We start from the raw sequence: 12,798 nt of genomic DNA on the forward strand, positions 1-12,798 counted from the left end.
CAGTGCAAGGAAAGTACAGTGTCCCACAAGAAACTGGTGTAGAAACACTTCCTCTTATCTCTACCTCTCCCCAAAGGTGAGCACCTGAGCCTCCAGGCAGCTTCCCTTGCACAGTAGCTAACCCAGCCATAGGGCTCCTTCGGGATGGTTCTCATGCTGTGCAGTCAAAACATTTCGGCACTTAGCCCAAGGACGTCTGGGAATTCCTAGAACACCGAAACTGAGGCCGACTCTATATTTCAACATTGAAAGCACCAGGATTTAATTTGTAAGGATCTGATCTGACACTTCCTACTGACCATTTAAGGCACAAAAAGAAATCTAATAACCATGTTTATGAGGCTTACCCACGTTAGATACAGGTGTTTTTGTACTATGCTATTATTGCTATGTGCCAGGATGCAAGACCCATTTCCCCTTTTCAGGAAGGGAGGATTTGTTTTCCCAGCTGCTAGGATGCCCCAAGCAGTGAGTCTCAGCACCTCTTGTGCTTAGTTCAGCTGAAGAGAGCCTCGCCCAAGATCATACCCCTTCTGGAGAGGTTGGCATCCTACGATTTGGCAACCCAGGAGAATAAAGCCCAGACCATCTCAACTCAGGATAGCTTCAAAATGATATCCTTAGCTTCACAACTCCCACAGCATCAGCCAAGGGTCCCATGTAGGCTACAGAGCAGCTCGACTTCCCCTTCTTCCCAGTCGCCCGCTTCCTTGCCTTCCCCTTTCCATAGGGGTTGGGCCCAAGACAACTCCCTGATGAAATTCCTCAGCCAACCTCCCTCTGAGGCTCTGCCTCCTGGAAAGCCCCTCCATCCCATCACAGTTGCATAAACATGCAAGTCATTTATCCAGTAGAAAAATGCTGGTCTGGCCTACTGTTATGAAGCCAAATGGAAGCCAAGCACAGAAGTATGTCCAGTAGAATCCCATCTCCAGAACTTCTACTCATTCTGTTTCCAGAGAGGACAACTCACTGACTGCTCCCCAAAAGAAAGTCCTGAGAAAATCCTAGAATACCAAGACCATGGCACAGGTAGACAAGATATCCAAAGGCTACACACTACTGATGCTGAGGGTTTTAGGACTTGGAAAGGAAAACCAAAAATACTGACTGTTTCTGAAGATTCTTCCTAATTCCTAGGAATTCCCACAACACTGTTGTAACAGAGGGAATGGCCTGAAAAAACTACAAAAATATTCTGTCTCTTAAAAAGGAGTGTAGGATATGTTAGAGAACTAAAGCGTACATCCTGCGCCTCAGGCCAGTGGTTGGGAGGGGCAGGGTAAGTCTTTTGTTATTTGTCCAACAAGAGATGGCCCAGCCCGACCTGGCAAAGCGAGATCCTGGGTAAAGGTCAAGAGATTGGCTTCAGCTGAGTTGGGACGATCAGAATCATCAACTGTAGTTGAACAGTAATTGCCTGAAGCTGAGAACCCATCTTTTAAAAGCTCGATTCTGCTTATTATAAGGACGATGGCATTTCAGACAGGAGTTTCCATCCTCCTCCTTTGCTGGCAAAGTAAGAAAATGTCTCTTTCCTTCCTTCTCAAACCACTCATCCTCGTTCTTCTTATTTAAGTGCCGAGCTTTCAGTAGCACTGTCTTCTAAGACCTCAATTGGACCTGGGAAGGTGAGATCAAGTAATGCCACAAAGCTACCTTGAAAGAACTTTTTTTCTTGGGATAAAGCCCTAAGGTAAGCTTGCTAACATGAGGGCTCACATTCTGAGGACAGGCATGTGACAAAGGGAGAACTTGAAGGAGCAGAGACAAGAAGTCTTACCTGCCCCGTATTTGTTAGGTTTGTTCCAGGTGGGAACCCAAAAAGTATGTATTGGACAGAATGTGGTTAATGCAAAACTTAGGCTTGTAAAACAATAGCCACAGGAGTCTGAAGGGCCCCCAGACATTGTAAATCTAACAGGCAGCTACAGCTAGCATTTCTTCCCTGCCCTGCCCCATAGGGATGAAGTGTATCCCTCCCCACCTCTCCTGATAAGGATGATGCAGGAGCTGAAGGATGGGTGTGGCTTGGGCAGGGGTCCTAGGAGCTGGTTGTTTGAAAAAGAATTTATTACAAGCAGCTGTTCTGGCCCAGTTACTTAATCCCCCCAGAGAAACCCTCCATAAAACCCAAGGCTCTCCCCTTTTCTCTCATGGACACTTTTTTTGGCCTCCACCTAGATGCTCAAAATAAACAGTATCTTGCTACAGATGAGGCTTCATGTGTCTCTCTCAGCTCTGGACCTAACAATATTGTCTTCTTCTAACCACAAAAAATCACTAGTAAACCATGATGAGGCCCTGCCCATAACCTCTGGAATTCCTGTTTACCATGTCTGTCTCTCCTCAGCCCTACCTTCCATGTGTCTTCAAGGGCCAGCACCTGCCGTTTTTGGAGCAGTGCCCTGAGATTATTGGACCTGTTTTATGTGCACACATGAACACCCAGAAGTGCCTGAGAGGTTATAAGCCCCCCTTCCACCAAAAATCAGGGCCACCATTAATGAATGATTGTCAGGTACATGTGGGTGATAGCTCATTCCACAACTAAGGTATAACATATGACCTTGAGCTCCCAAGGGATCCAAGGAGACTATAGTGTACAGCATTTTGACAGACATTACAACATTGCCTGGCTTCCTACCAACCCCCATCCTGCCTTCCCACTCCTTTGCCAATTTCTCTTAGGAATGTTTCCTTAATTATTCCCACAAGAATTTCTCAGGGTATTTCTGGGGAATTCAAGCTGATACTACCATATGCTTGGTCTCGATTCATGACAACTCACACCCTTTCCAGGTTAGTTTAGGAGGGAGGAACAAGATGGCGGACCAGAGACACCACCAGCCAGAGCATCTTAGTAAAAAGAAGTTGTAGATGAAAGGAAAAGAGACAAATATAGATCGGATGAGGGTCTAAAGGAAGGGTGCCAGAACCTACTAGAGAGTCCATGGGAAGAGGTTGTGGAGCAGAACTGGAAGGCAGGCATCAGCTGAGATTATCGCCAAGAGGCTGGAGAAGGGTAGGTGGAGGGGTTAGTTTCTCCCTCCCTCATATCTCCGACTGTTGGTGGGCTCCTGGGCTGCTGGAAAGACCTGCTCACACGAGCTCAGACTGCTGCTGCCAGTGAGCTGGGAGCTTCTTGCTGATGGGGCAATAGGCTCCCAGCCCCCCGGGGCACCTCCCGCCCCACAACCCCAAGCTGAACAATAGGCGCCATGTTGCTTCTCTTCCCACCGTGCGCCTTCATCCTCCCCAGAGGGCTTCAACTCCTCAGGTTCCCTCTTGCTCGTCCCCACACATTTTCCAACTCTGGCCCAGACTGCAGGAGCCACAGGGGTCCATCCAGTGGGTCCCAGGTGATCTATGCAACTCCAGAGCCTGGTCATTCTGGATGGACTGCCTCCCGGAGGGTCGGAGATGAACAGAGCGTGGACTTTCCTCCACCCAGACTCTTTCTTCCCTTCCCATCCCCAACCCACGGCTGCCAAGAGAGACAATTGAGCCACTAACGTGGAGGATTCCACGGGAAGTGAGGCTCAGACCTTTCCTTTTGGGGTTCTGCAGCAGACTGAGGGGTGCACATGGACTGTGAGCTCCCTACCCACCAGCCCTCCCTGTGCTGCTTGCTTGGCAGCAGCATCAGAGCAGGGTACACCCCAAAGCAGAGGGACATCGAACCAGCTTGGACACCCTGTGGGTGACTCAGGACCAGCAGTCTTCTCCTTGGCATGGTCAGGGATTGATCTCCAGGGCCCTGGGGACAGGCCGCAGGCCAGATCCCATACCCTCAGGTCTCAATTGCTTACCCAGGGGCACAGGGGATATTTGTGAATTAGTCCCAGGAGGTGTGGGTGCCTGCAGGGCAGATCAGAGGCGAGCGTGCAGTGTGGGGCCCAGCTGTGGCGTGCTCACCGGGCACCCCTCCCCACATGGGGGGCCACACTCCCAGCTCCAGCTGGGGTCCAGGGCAGGGAACCTCCTGGCCCGCATCACAGTCGTGGGAGAGCTTGGCTGGCGTGAGGTCCCCGGCAGAGGCCCGAGAGAAACCTCAGGAAAGGGAAGGGGAAAAAGGAGCGAGGCCTGCTCCAGACTGCGGGTCTCAGGCAGCCCCGCCCCACACGCAGGCTTTCTGGTTGAGGGGGTCACTTTACCTCCTCCCTGGCAGCTTTGCCTGGAGGTGGAACAGACCTTTGACCCCTGCTGAAAGCACCTGCCAACTGGAGGGCAGCTCACCCAACCCAGCCTCACTCCCCAACCCACCCCTGCGGGGTGGAGAATAAAGACACAGCTGAACACTCCAGGGTCCCACGCACCACCTGGGGTGTTATTAGTGTTTCTCCTGAGGAGCTAGAGCTGGTCACAGGACCCAAAAACAACACTGCAGTTTGTTCCTTTGGCGAGCGCCACCTACGGACAGGGAGGTCAATTTGCACGCCCTGTTACTGTATGTACTAATTCGTCACATGGGTGTGGTCGATTGTCACCCACAAGCACCACCTACTGGCTCAGACTGAACTCAGCATGTCATTGTCTAAACAAAAGAAAATCTAAAGGTGAGAAGTGACGCTGCTCCAGATGAGGAGTCCGAGCGAAAGGTCAGCCCTGCCAGCTCTGAGGATCCGCTTCTTGGTTTCACAGCGTCTGACAGGAAATGACGAGGGATTCTCCCCTTGGAGCTCCAGGCTTCTGGGGACCCTCCAGAGGCTGTCAGTGCTTTGTCAACCTCTCCTTAGACCCTTCCCAGATTTGAGCTTACTAGCTCCTGGGGACATGACTGCAACAGCCAGCACCTGTCTTTGTCGGAGACTGCCAAGGAGCCCAAAGGGACTGGGAATTTATGTCCTCATAGTGGCTGGCTTTAGCCGGTGTCAGATGGGGTGGCAACATATCACTACTTCTGCCCCTTTGCCCCCGGTGGAGTGACTTGGCTATGACCTGTACCATCTCCAAGGCCTCTGCTGCACAGCACTAGTTCACCCTCCACTGGACTCTGCTCGATAGCACGCCTTCCTCCCCCATCTCACTCGTCTACCTCTCTTTGGGAGTTTTACTTGGCTGGAAGTCCTGATCACTCAAATCATCGTCTTAGAGTCCGATTCCGGAGAAACTGCCCTGAGACCTACTCCAAACTTCCAGGCAGCCCCCGAATCCCACTAAGCCTTTCACGGGCAGCATCTGTGTCTGAACATAAGCTTCCGCCTGCCCAGGATCACTCCATACAGGCAGATGCCGTCAACTAACTGGTCAGTTTCCACCTGAGCACCTTCTGTCCTCACTCTCTGGACTTGTATTTTGACCACAGGATGTGGCCCCAGAGGGCTTGAACCACTTTCTCTGAGATCCAGCAAGAGCCAAGTGTGAAGGAACCAAAGGTATCCTGAGGTTGCTAGGTCAGCCCTCCAGCCGTATCCCCTCCTGTGTGTCACACCCCACGTGATATGGACAACAGTCTGAACCAGATGCTGCTGCCCTGGGCTTGACAAACCATGCAAGACCTCCTTGTCTGTAAAGCCCTGGAGAACTCCTTCCTACAAAGGGTCAAAGTCCTCAGAAGGGAAGCGACCAGCTGACCAGATACTCTAGACAGGATGAGCCCCAGACCTGTTGTGAGGTACCTTTAAGAAACTCAATGTCAAGTCCAGCTGGAGTCCCAAGCTCAGCAGCCTTCAGTTCTCCCATCTTCAACTCACCCCATCATCCAGGATCCTAGTGCTTTATGCCAACTAATTGGGATATGATTCGGTTTTTTTCATATCAACCTTTAAGTACCTCAATGTCACACTACAAGTTGGAAAAAGCAATTTTTGCCGAAGAACTAGAATATCGTGACCAGTACCAAAGGGCAGGAGTGACACGGCTCCTGTTGCCATTCCAACCTGAGACCCACCTGGAGGTGAGATCCTGTGCTACAACCTTGGCCCCTGTAGTATCCAAGGAACTGGCTCCCAGAGAGGGGATACTTCCACCAGGAGATACAGAATGGGTTCTACAGCACCTAACTCTGTAAGTGGTCCCTTAGGCATCTCACTCCCGTAGACCAGCAGGCAGAGAGAGGAGTGACTGTACTGGCAGGCACAAGTGATTCTGGTCATGAGGAAGCAGGTTTCTACAACAAGAATGGAGGAATACACGGAGACTTGCTTGTTGCCACCGTGGGTGGTTCCCAAGGAGTAGTCATTGTAGCAACTGTAGCCTGACAAGGGCAAGATAACCAGGTGCTCAGACCCCTTACAAGCCACCATCTGGGTCACCCTATCAGGTAAAGCAATCTAGATCAGCAGAGCATGAGAAGAGTCTAGAATGTGGTTAGAGGAACGAGATGGTGAATATCCATTACCACCTTAGGACTAGTGAAAGCTGCTGGGAGAGGAGCTTGTCATACTCACATTATTCTAAGTTTCTTCATCAAGGGCTGTTCGAGATGGTGATTAGTCAAGGTAGGACCCAGTGAACTCAACACAGGGCACGAGTGGACCCACACCTGTAAGGGGCAGACTGAGCAGACACAGCTCCTGCATGTTTGCTCAGGCCCCCCAGAGGTCACCTGCAGACACTCCACATGCTTTCTGTGCCGGTGGCATTCTGTCTTTGCCTGTGTTCTCCTGCCACAGGGCCATGCTTGCCTACGTGCCAGGCAGGCCAACATACTGGGAGTCGATCCCCAGGAAGAGCCCCAGGCACTGAGGGGCAGGGGCAGGCACAGGAGTCCACATTGGCCACTTCTCAGCATTGTCCCACCGGCCCACAGGGCTCGCCTGCTTACCAGCACTTTCTTGGTTTACCTGCCTCCCCTGCCTTACATCCCTAACTCTTACTGCACTTGCTGGAATCACCTACCAAGTAATTTGCACCCAAGTTCTTGTTGGAGTCCTCTTTTTTGGAGAACCCAAACTAACCAGGAGAAAATCTGAATTGACTAAGTTTATCTAAACATAAGTCTTAACCCACATCAATTCATAACTAATTGATGAATTTTACCGAGCCCAAAAGTTGAGGTCATTTTAATAGAAGTGAGAGTTACGTTCTTGTTCACCTTAGCATAAGACAGACTTAGGCATGTTAGACCACACTGTTCGCTTCTTGCCTCTCATCTCTGTGACCAGTCTGAGCCAGAACACGTATGTTATGCCATTAGCAGAAAACTTGACCTTGTTCTTTCCTTTTCCCATTGTGAACTTTACTGAAATCTTTGGTAATTAAGGAAAAGATTTGTAACCTAGTTTTTGCTTCACCCAGAGTGGTTTTTTCAGTTAATTCATTTGTTATTACACAGAATACTAATTTGGCTTGAAAAAGTAAATCGTAGGTGACTTTCCACATATAGCAGCTCTGGTGGTAAGTAGTTACTAGTTCTGCTCTGTGGTGTCATCAGGGACCCAGGTCTTTCCCATCCTACTCTATCATCTTTAGAATGTTGTTGACTTGTCAGGCCCAGGATGGCTGCTGACCTCCGGCCATCATGTGGACATTTCAGGTATAAATATGCAGGTAAGGAGGTATGGCTCTAGTTACATACAAGAAATCTTCCCAGAGCCATACAGTAGAGATGTTGTCACATTATCTCTTACCTTCCTGCCTCCTCTTGAGGCTGGAGAGAACCTGTGTAGCTTTCATGTCCTCTTTGGTGAAGATAGGCAATAGAGAGTAGTTGGCTATGAATACTGGGTTAGCCAACCCATAGTGAAAACCATAGGGGTTCTGAATCTAATATGAAAGGCCAAAACTTAAAGGAGTAGGACCTAATCCATTTCCTAGGGCCCATACAGCTTAATAACTTTGGTTTACTTAGTAACTCATGGCAAAGAAAACACCATTGCCACAACTATCTACTAACTAACGTTAGTGGACTCGGGTGTTGGAAACTCAGCCCAGCATGCTCCCTTCTTTCTACCCTCTCAGATCAGCTTAGAAATGCCTGTCCAGAAAGCCCCAGGATCAGAAGAGCAACTTACTGAGCTGTTAATGCTATTACCTATGTTTTGCTTTAAACCAACCCCACACATGACTAATTCAACATGACTCACATAAGAGTCAGAAGCCAAGCTCTATGTATACAACATTGCCTAAAGATCATGCATGTAAGCACAGAGCCTACCCTGTGGTCTCTAGGCCTGTTCGGAAGGTCCACAGCAGGAGACCAGAGGGAGTAACATCCTGCTACTTTCCCACTCCTCACCAGAACTGCTTGAGTAACCTCACACCCAAGCCTGTGTTTATATCTCTATAGCCCAGGAATTGGGAGAAAAAAAAAAAAACCACAGAACATAAAAGGCTTTGCTACTGTTCATTCCCCATGCTTAGCAGCTGGATGACACACTCCTGCTTTACCTGGGTTCTGGTAAGGTACTGAAGACAGCCTCAGAGCCAAGCCCTGCATGAACACCATCATGATGGATGCTCCATAGGCCTCCGTATTGGTGATGTTTTCACCTGAGCTTCCTCAGTGGTAGAGTTCCACCTGAACCTGACAGTAGCTCATGTCTGAGCACTGCACTCAAAGCAAGACTCACCAGCTGGCCAATCTTACAGAAGTTCAACATGACTAGAAGGGATCACACAGTGGGTAAGGCAGAAGAAATTAGATCGGGTAAACTAGCATATCACAGATGTAGTTGAATTTGGTAAGAAATCTGAAGCATTCACTTTTTGTACTAGGTGGTATAGACTACTAGTTATCCAATATCCATTTTCTTCCTTTTGATGACATAGCCCCCCGACCCCAAACTCTGCCTTTTTGATGGCTAGTCAGGGAGAATTGTTTTCCAGTGGAATCTCCTAAAGCAATCAGATCACACCCTTCCACAGAGACTAGATCGTCTTTAGTTCACTTGCAACAATTACTTCAAGCCATGAGAATTCAAAGCCAAACATAGCTCTTCCTGCCCATTCTTTACCTCCACATATTGGTGATGCTGCAAGTTGAGCTCTGGGGCCCATCTGGATCACCCAGAAAATTTGGCTATGCCTGCTCAAAGGATAGCATTGCGGCTCCACTGAACAGAGGAGGAGCAATCGAACACCAAAGCTCACGAAGAGACAAATCTGAAGGAGGGAAACCACTTGGAATCCACAAGGACACAAGTGCTGAAGACCACAAAGCTATAGGAACACAACAATCAGGGTAGAAGGGAGGAATCTGACCACTATCCCCAAGTTCTATCATCCCGTACGTGAACATAAGTGGTAGAGAGTACTAACTTTAGCAGGACCTCAAGTTACAATTGGGCCCAAACTAGAAAAAGCAGCTAGCCAGCTTCTGCAAACCACAGCAGAGCTCACAGGTCAAAGTGAAGGAGAACAAGTAAAAAGACCATAACCTCTTTCCAAGAACCATCACAGACCTGCCAGCTCTCAGATATGTCTCCACAGCCAGTGAGCACCTGGTGCCCCTTCGGGGTCCGTGCCTGTGGTGGTGGGAGTGCCCGGCACATGTCCCATAGAAGCAACACTCGACTCATTTCATGACCTCCTGCCTCTTTCCAGGTGGGGACTGGGTTTCGGATGCCTCTGTGGTAGGTAGTATGGCCGCCAAACGCATTCTCTGGTAACCCCCAGAACCAGTAGGTATTAGGTTACACACATCATCCCCACCACACTTCAAACTCTAATACCTTCCCCATTACATGTATGTGGTATCCAAAATCCTTAGTCATTCCAAAGATGTTATCTAGTGCCCAGCTTTCTGTTAGTTCAAATGGAAAATCTCTTTCAAATGTGGAGCTACAGTTAGAATCATGATGGCCCAGAGATACTTGATCTGTCCTCATGATGCTCAGCCTAGTGGGAGAGAAAAGATGTGAATACGTGGTCACGAATTGTGACAGACCAAATGAGGACTGCACAAAGGGAGGCTGGGCATGAATAAAATAGAAGCACTTTGAGACAACCACATTTAAGCCAAGGTCTAGAATACAGTAAGCAGCTTCAACCTTTTTAACGTAGGATGAAGATAACACATAAGTCAGTACCAAGGCTGGACAACAGCAACAAAGAGTGGGCCACTGATGGGTGTAGAACAAGGAGCACTGAAGAAGCCAAGGCACAGGTGACAGTGGTCCGCAGAAGCCCCAGGGAAGGATGGATCCACGTCAGTGAGTGAGTGGGGGGTGAGGGGGTAAAGAGCTAGTCCTCAATCGTCTTCTCCAGTCTGCCACTAACCTAGTTCACTGAACTCCCCCAGAGACTCACAATTAGATGGTACTACTATAATCTCTACTACTGAGTATCCCAAAGCCTGGCTACCTCCTGAAGGCAACAGAGAGCATATCCTAACAAAGGAAAAGGGCGCTATCAAATCAAGCTGTGCCCTTCATCTATGGAGGCGACTCATCTCTCCCTCAGACAGGCCCAGGCAGGAAACGCAATTCAGAAGGCCTTAAGCCTCCCTGAGCAGAGAACAGTCACAGGCAAGTACTTCACGTGCTTCTGCTCCCACTCCACTGGGACGCACCATCCTGACCTGCTGCTTCGAGGTCCAGCTGCCTTTTCAAGAGAAGGAAAACAAAACTGTCGTGCAGGCCTTAGCTGTAGTCCAGAGGTATACTTAGTCTTTAGCAATTAGGATGATGTGAGTTGGGAATGACAATCTCAGCTCCTGTCATGTGACGGGCAGATGAGCATGTAAGCCTCACTCCTTTAACACACCCAACATGGAGATGGGGCACAGGGCTGTGGGTGCAGGGCCACCCCAGGAAAGTCCATGAGCCTTGAATTCTAAACTAGGTTCTCTTTGAAAGTCTCCTTGCCAACGTGAAATAGGAGATAAGGTTTCCTTTGGGTCATCTATCACTTAACCATCACTCAAATATACCTCCATTCTACATCAAAGCCAAATAATTCTGAAGAATTGTACCTCCAGAGTAAGAGCTGTCCCTCAACATGTTCTGCACAAGCCCTGCCCACAGTGGACTACACTTCAGCATGGCAGACATTCACCACTCTTGATTCTTCTTAGAGCGAGGTGGACAGTCAAGAACCTGCCCCCTTCTAGAGTCCTTCCTACTCTGTGGGGACTAAGTGGACACACATCTGTGATGGCTGCCCCAGTTCTGCCTGTGGTCCCTATTCTGATGCTGGCCACTGCCTCAGCTGATCCAGCCCCTGCCCCAGCCTTTGGAACATGCCCTGGAGGGACTATTTTCCTCCATCAGGTGGCATAAGAATCGACAGCTGTCGGCATGGTTCCAGGCAGGGGTCTGAAAAGTACATCAGCTACAGCGAGACACACTGTGCTCAATGACAGTGCCAAGGTATCCACCCTGGGGCTGGGAAGTCCCCTCTGGGCCAGGTGGCCCAGGCTGGGATGGCACCACCACATCCATTGCACCCATACCAGAACAGGAGTGAGGAGGGGATGGCCACCCAGGAGCAGCTCAGAGAGCAGGTGATGAAGCATGAGACGCTCTTCATTGTCACGCTGCGATGCACATACCACGAGAAGGGCCTGGTGAAAGGAGCTGCAAGAATACACCCAGCAACCTGAGGCTAGGTCTCCTGGACATCTACCTTATTCACTGGCCGATGGGCTTTAAGGCTGGGAAGACGTTTTTTCCACTGGACAAGGTAGGCAACGTGGCTCACAGTGACACAGGTATCTTGTACACATAGATGGCCGTGGAAGAACTGGTGGATGAAGGGCTGGTAGGAGCTAGGGGCTTCTCCAACTTCAACATCTAGATCAAGACAATCTTAAACTTGGCTTACAGTATAGGCCTGTGTTTAACCAGACAAGTACCTAACTCAGGAGACATTAATCCCGTACTGCCAAAGGCATCATGGTGACTGCCTACAGTAATCCCATGTTCTTCCAACTCTTGTCAACCACTCTCGTCATTCCTGAATGGCAATAACTGGCTGAAGCCAAGTGGCAGCTGCTTATTGTTACAAATGTTGGTTCTCTGCCTCTGCTCACCTGACAGACCGTGAGCCAAGCCTGAGGACCCCTCCCCTCTTGGAGGATCCCAGGATCAAGGTGATTGCAGCAAAGTACAATAAAAACTCCAGCCCGGGTCATCCAATTCCCCATGCAGAGGAACCTGGTGATCCCCAAGTCTGTGACACCGAAACACATTGCTGAGAACTTTAAGGTCTTTGGTTTTAAACTGAGCAGCCACGAGATGACCGCCTCACTCAACAGGAATGGGAGGGCCGGGCCCCCCAAGAACAACAACCCTTCCAACGCCGAGTCCGAAACCAGGGAAGCCCTTTCCCCCCGCCGAAACCTCCCGAAAAAAGGCCCCCAACCAAGGGAAAACAAACCGCAAGCCAAAGAACAACAAAGGCCTGGCCAAACGGAAGACGAAGCCGGAAAACAACAACAACAAAAAGCCTAAAAGTTTCCTGGCCCTTCCTTTTGCCCAACAAAAGAAAAAAAAAACCCAAAAAAACTTGCCGAACAAAGAAAAACAAAAACCAACCAAGCAAAAAAAGGCCAACAAACGGTGAAGTTTAAACAACTGGAAACAAACCCGTCAACCAAAACTCCCCCCCCCTCAAATAAAAAAGGCCTTTCGGAAACTGGGGGAAGGGGGGGGGGGCCCAAAAACAAAAAGTGGCCAACCCGACAAGCCAAAAAAAAATGGCAACTTTAAGAAACAAAAAAACTCCAAGCCAATCAAAAAAAAGCCGGCGAACTAAAAGTCCAATTTCCCCTTTAAAAAAAGGAACAAAGTCCCCAAAAACCAAAAAAACTAAGAAAACAGGGAAAAGTCAACCCAACCCCAACAAAGGCCCGGGGCCGGTTGGTAAGGGGCAAGGAAACAACAACCAGGCCAAAAAAACGGGGCAAAAACA

General features: G+C 49.4%; 1 pseudogene; it reads left to right on the forward strand.

Annotated features, from left to right (window-relative positions):
- Positions 1–11,308: 11,308 nt before the first annotated feature.
- On the forward strand, positions 11,309–12,338 carry LOC105815727 (annotated as a pseudogene).
- Positions 12,339–12,798: the final 460 nt, after the last annotated feature.

This window comes from Propithecus coquereli, unplaced genomic scaffold (assembly GCF_000956105.1).
Source record: "Propithecus coquereli isolate 6110/MARCELLA unplaced genomic scaffold, Pcoq_1.0 Scaffold343, whole genome shotgun sequence".
In the NCBI taxonomy this organism is placed as follows: domain Eukaryota; kingdom Metazoa; phylum Chordata; class Mammalia; order Primates; family Indriidae; genus Propithecus; species Propithecus coquereli.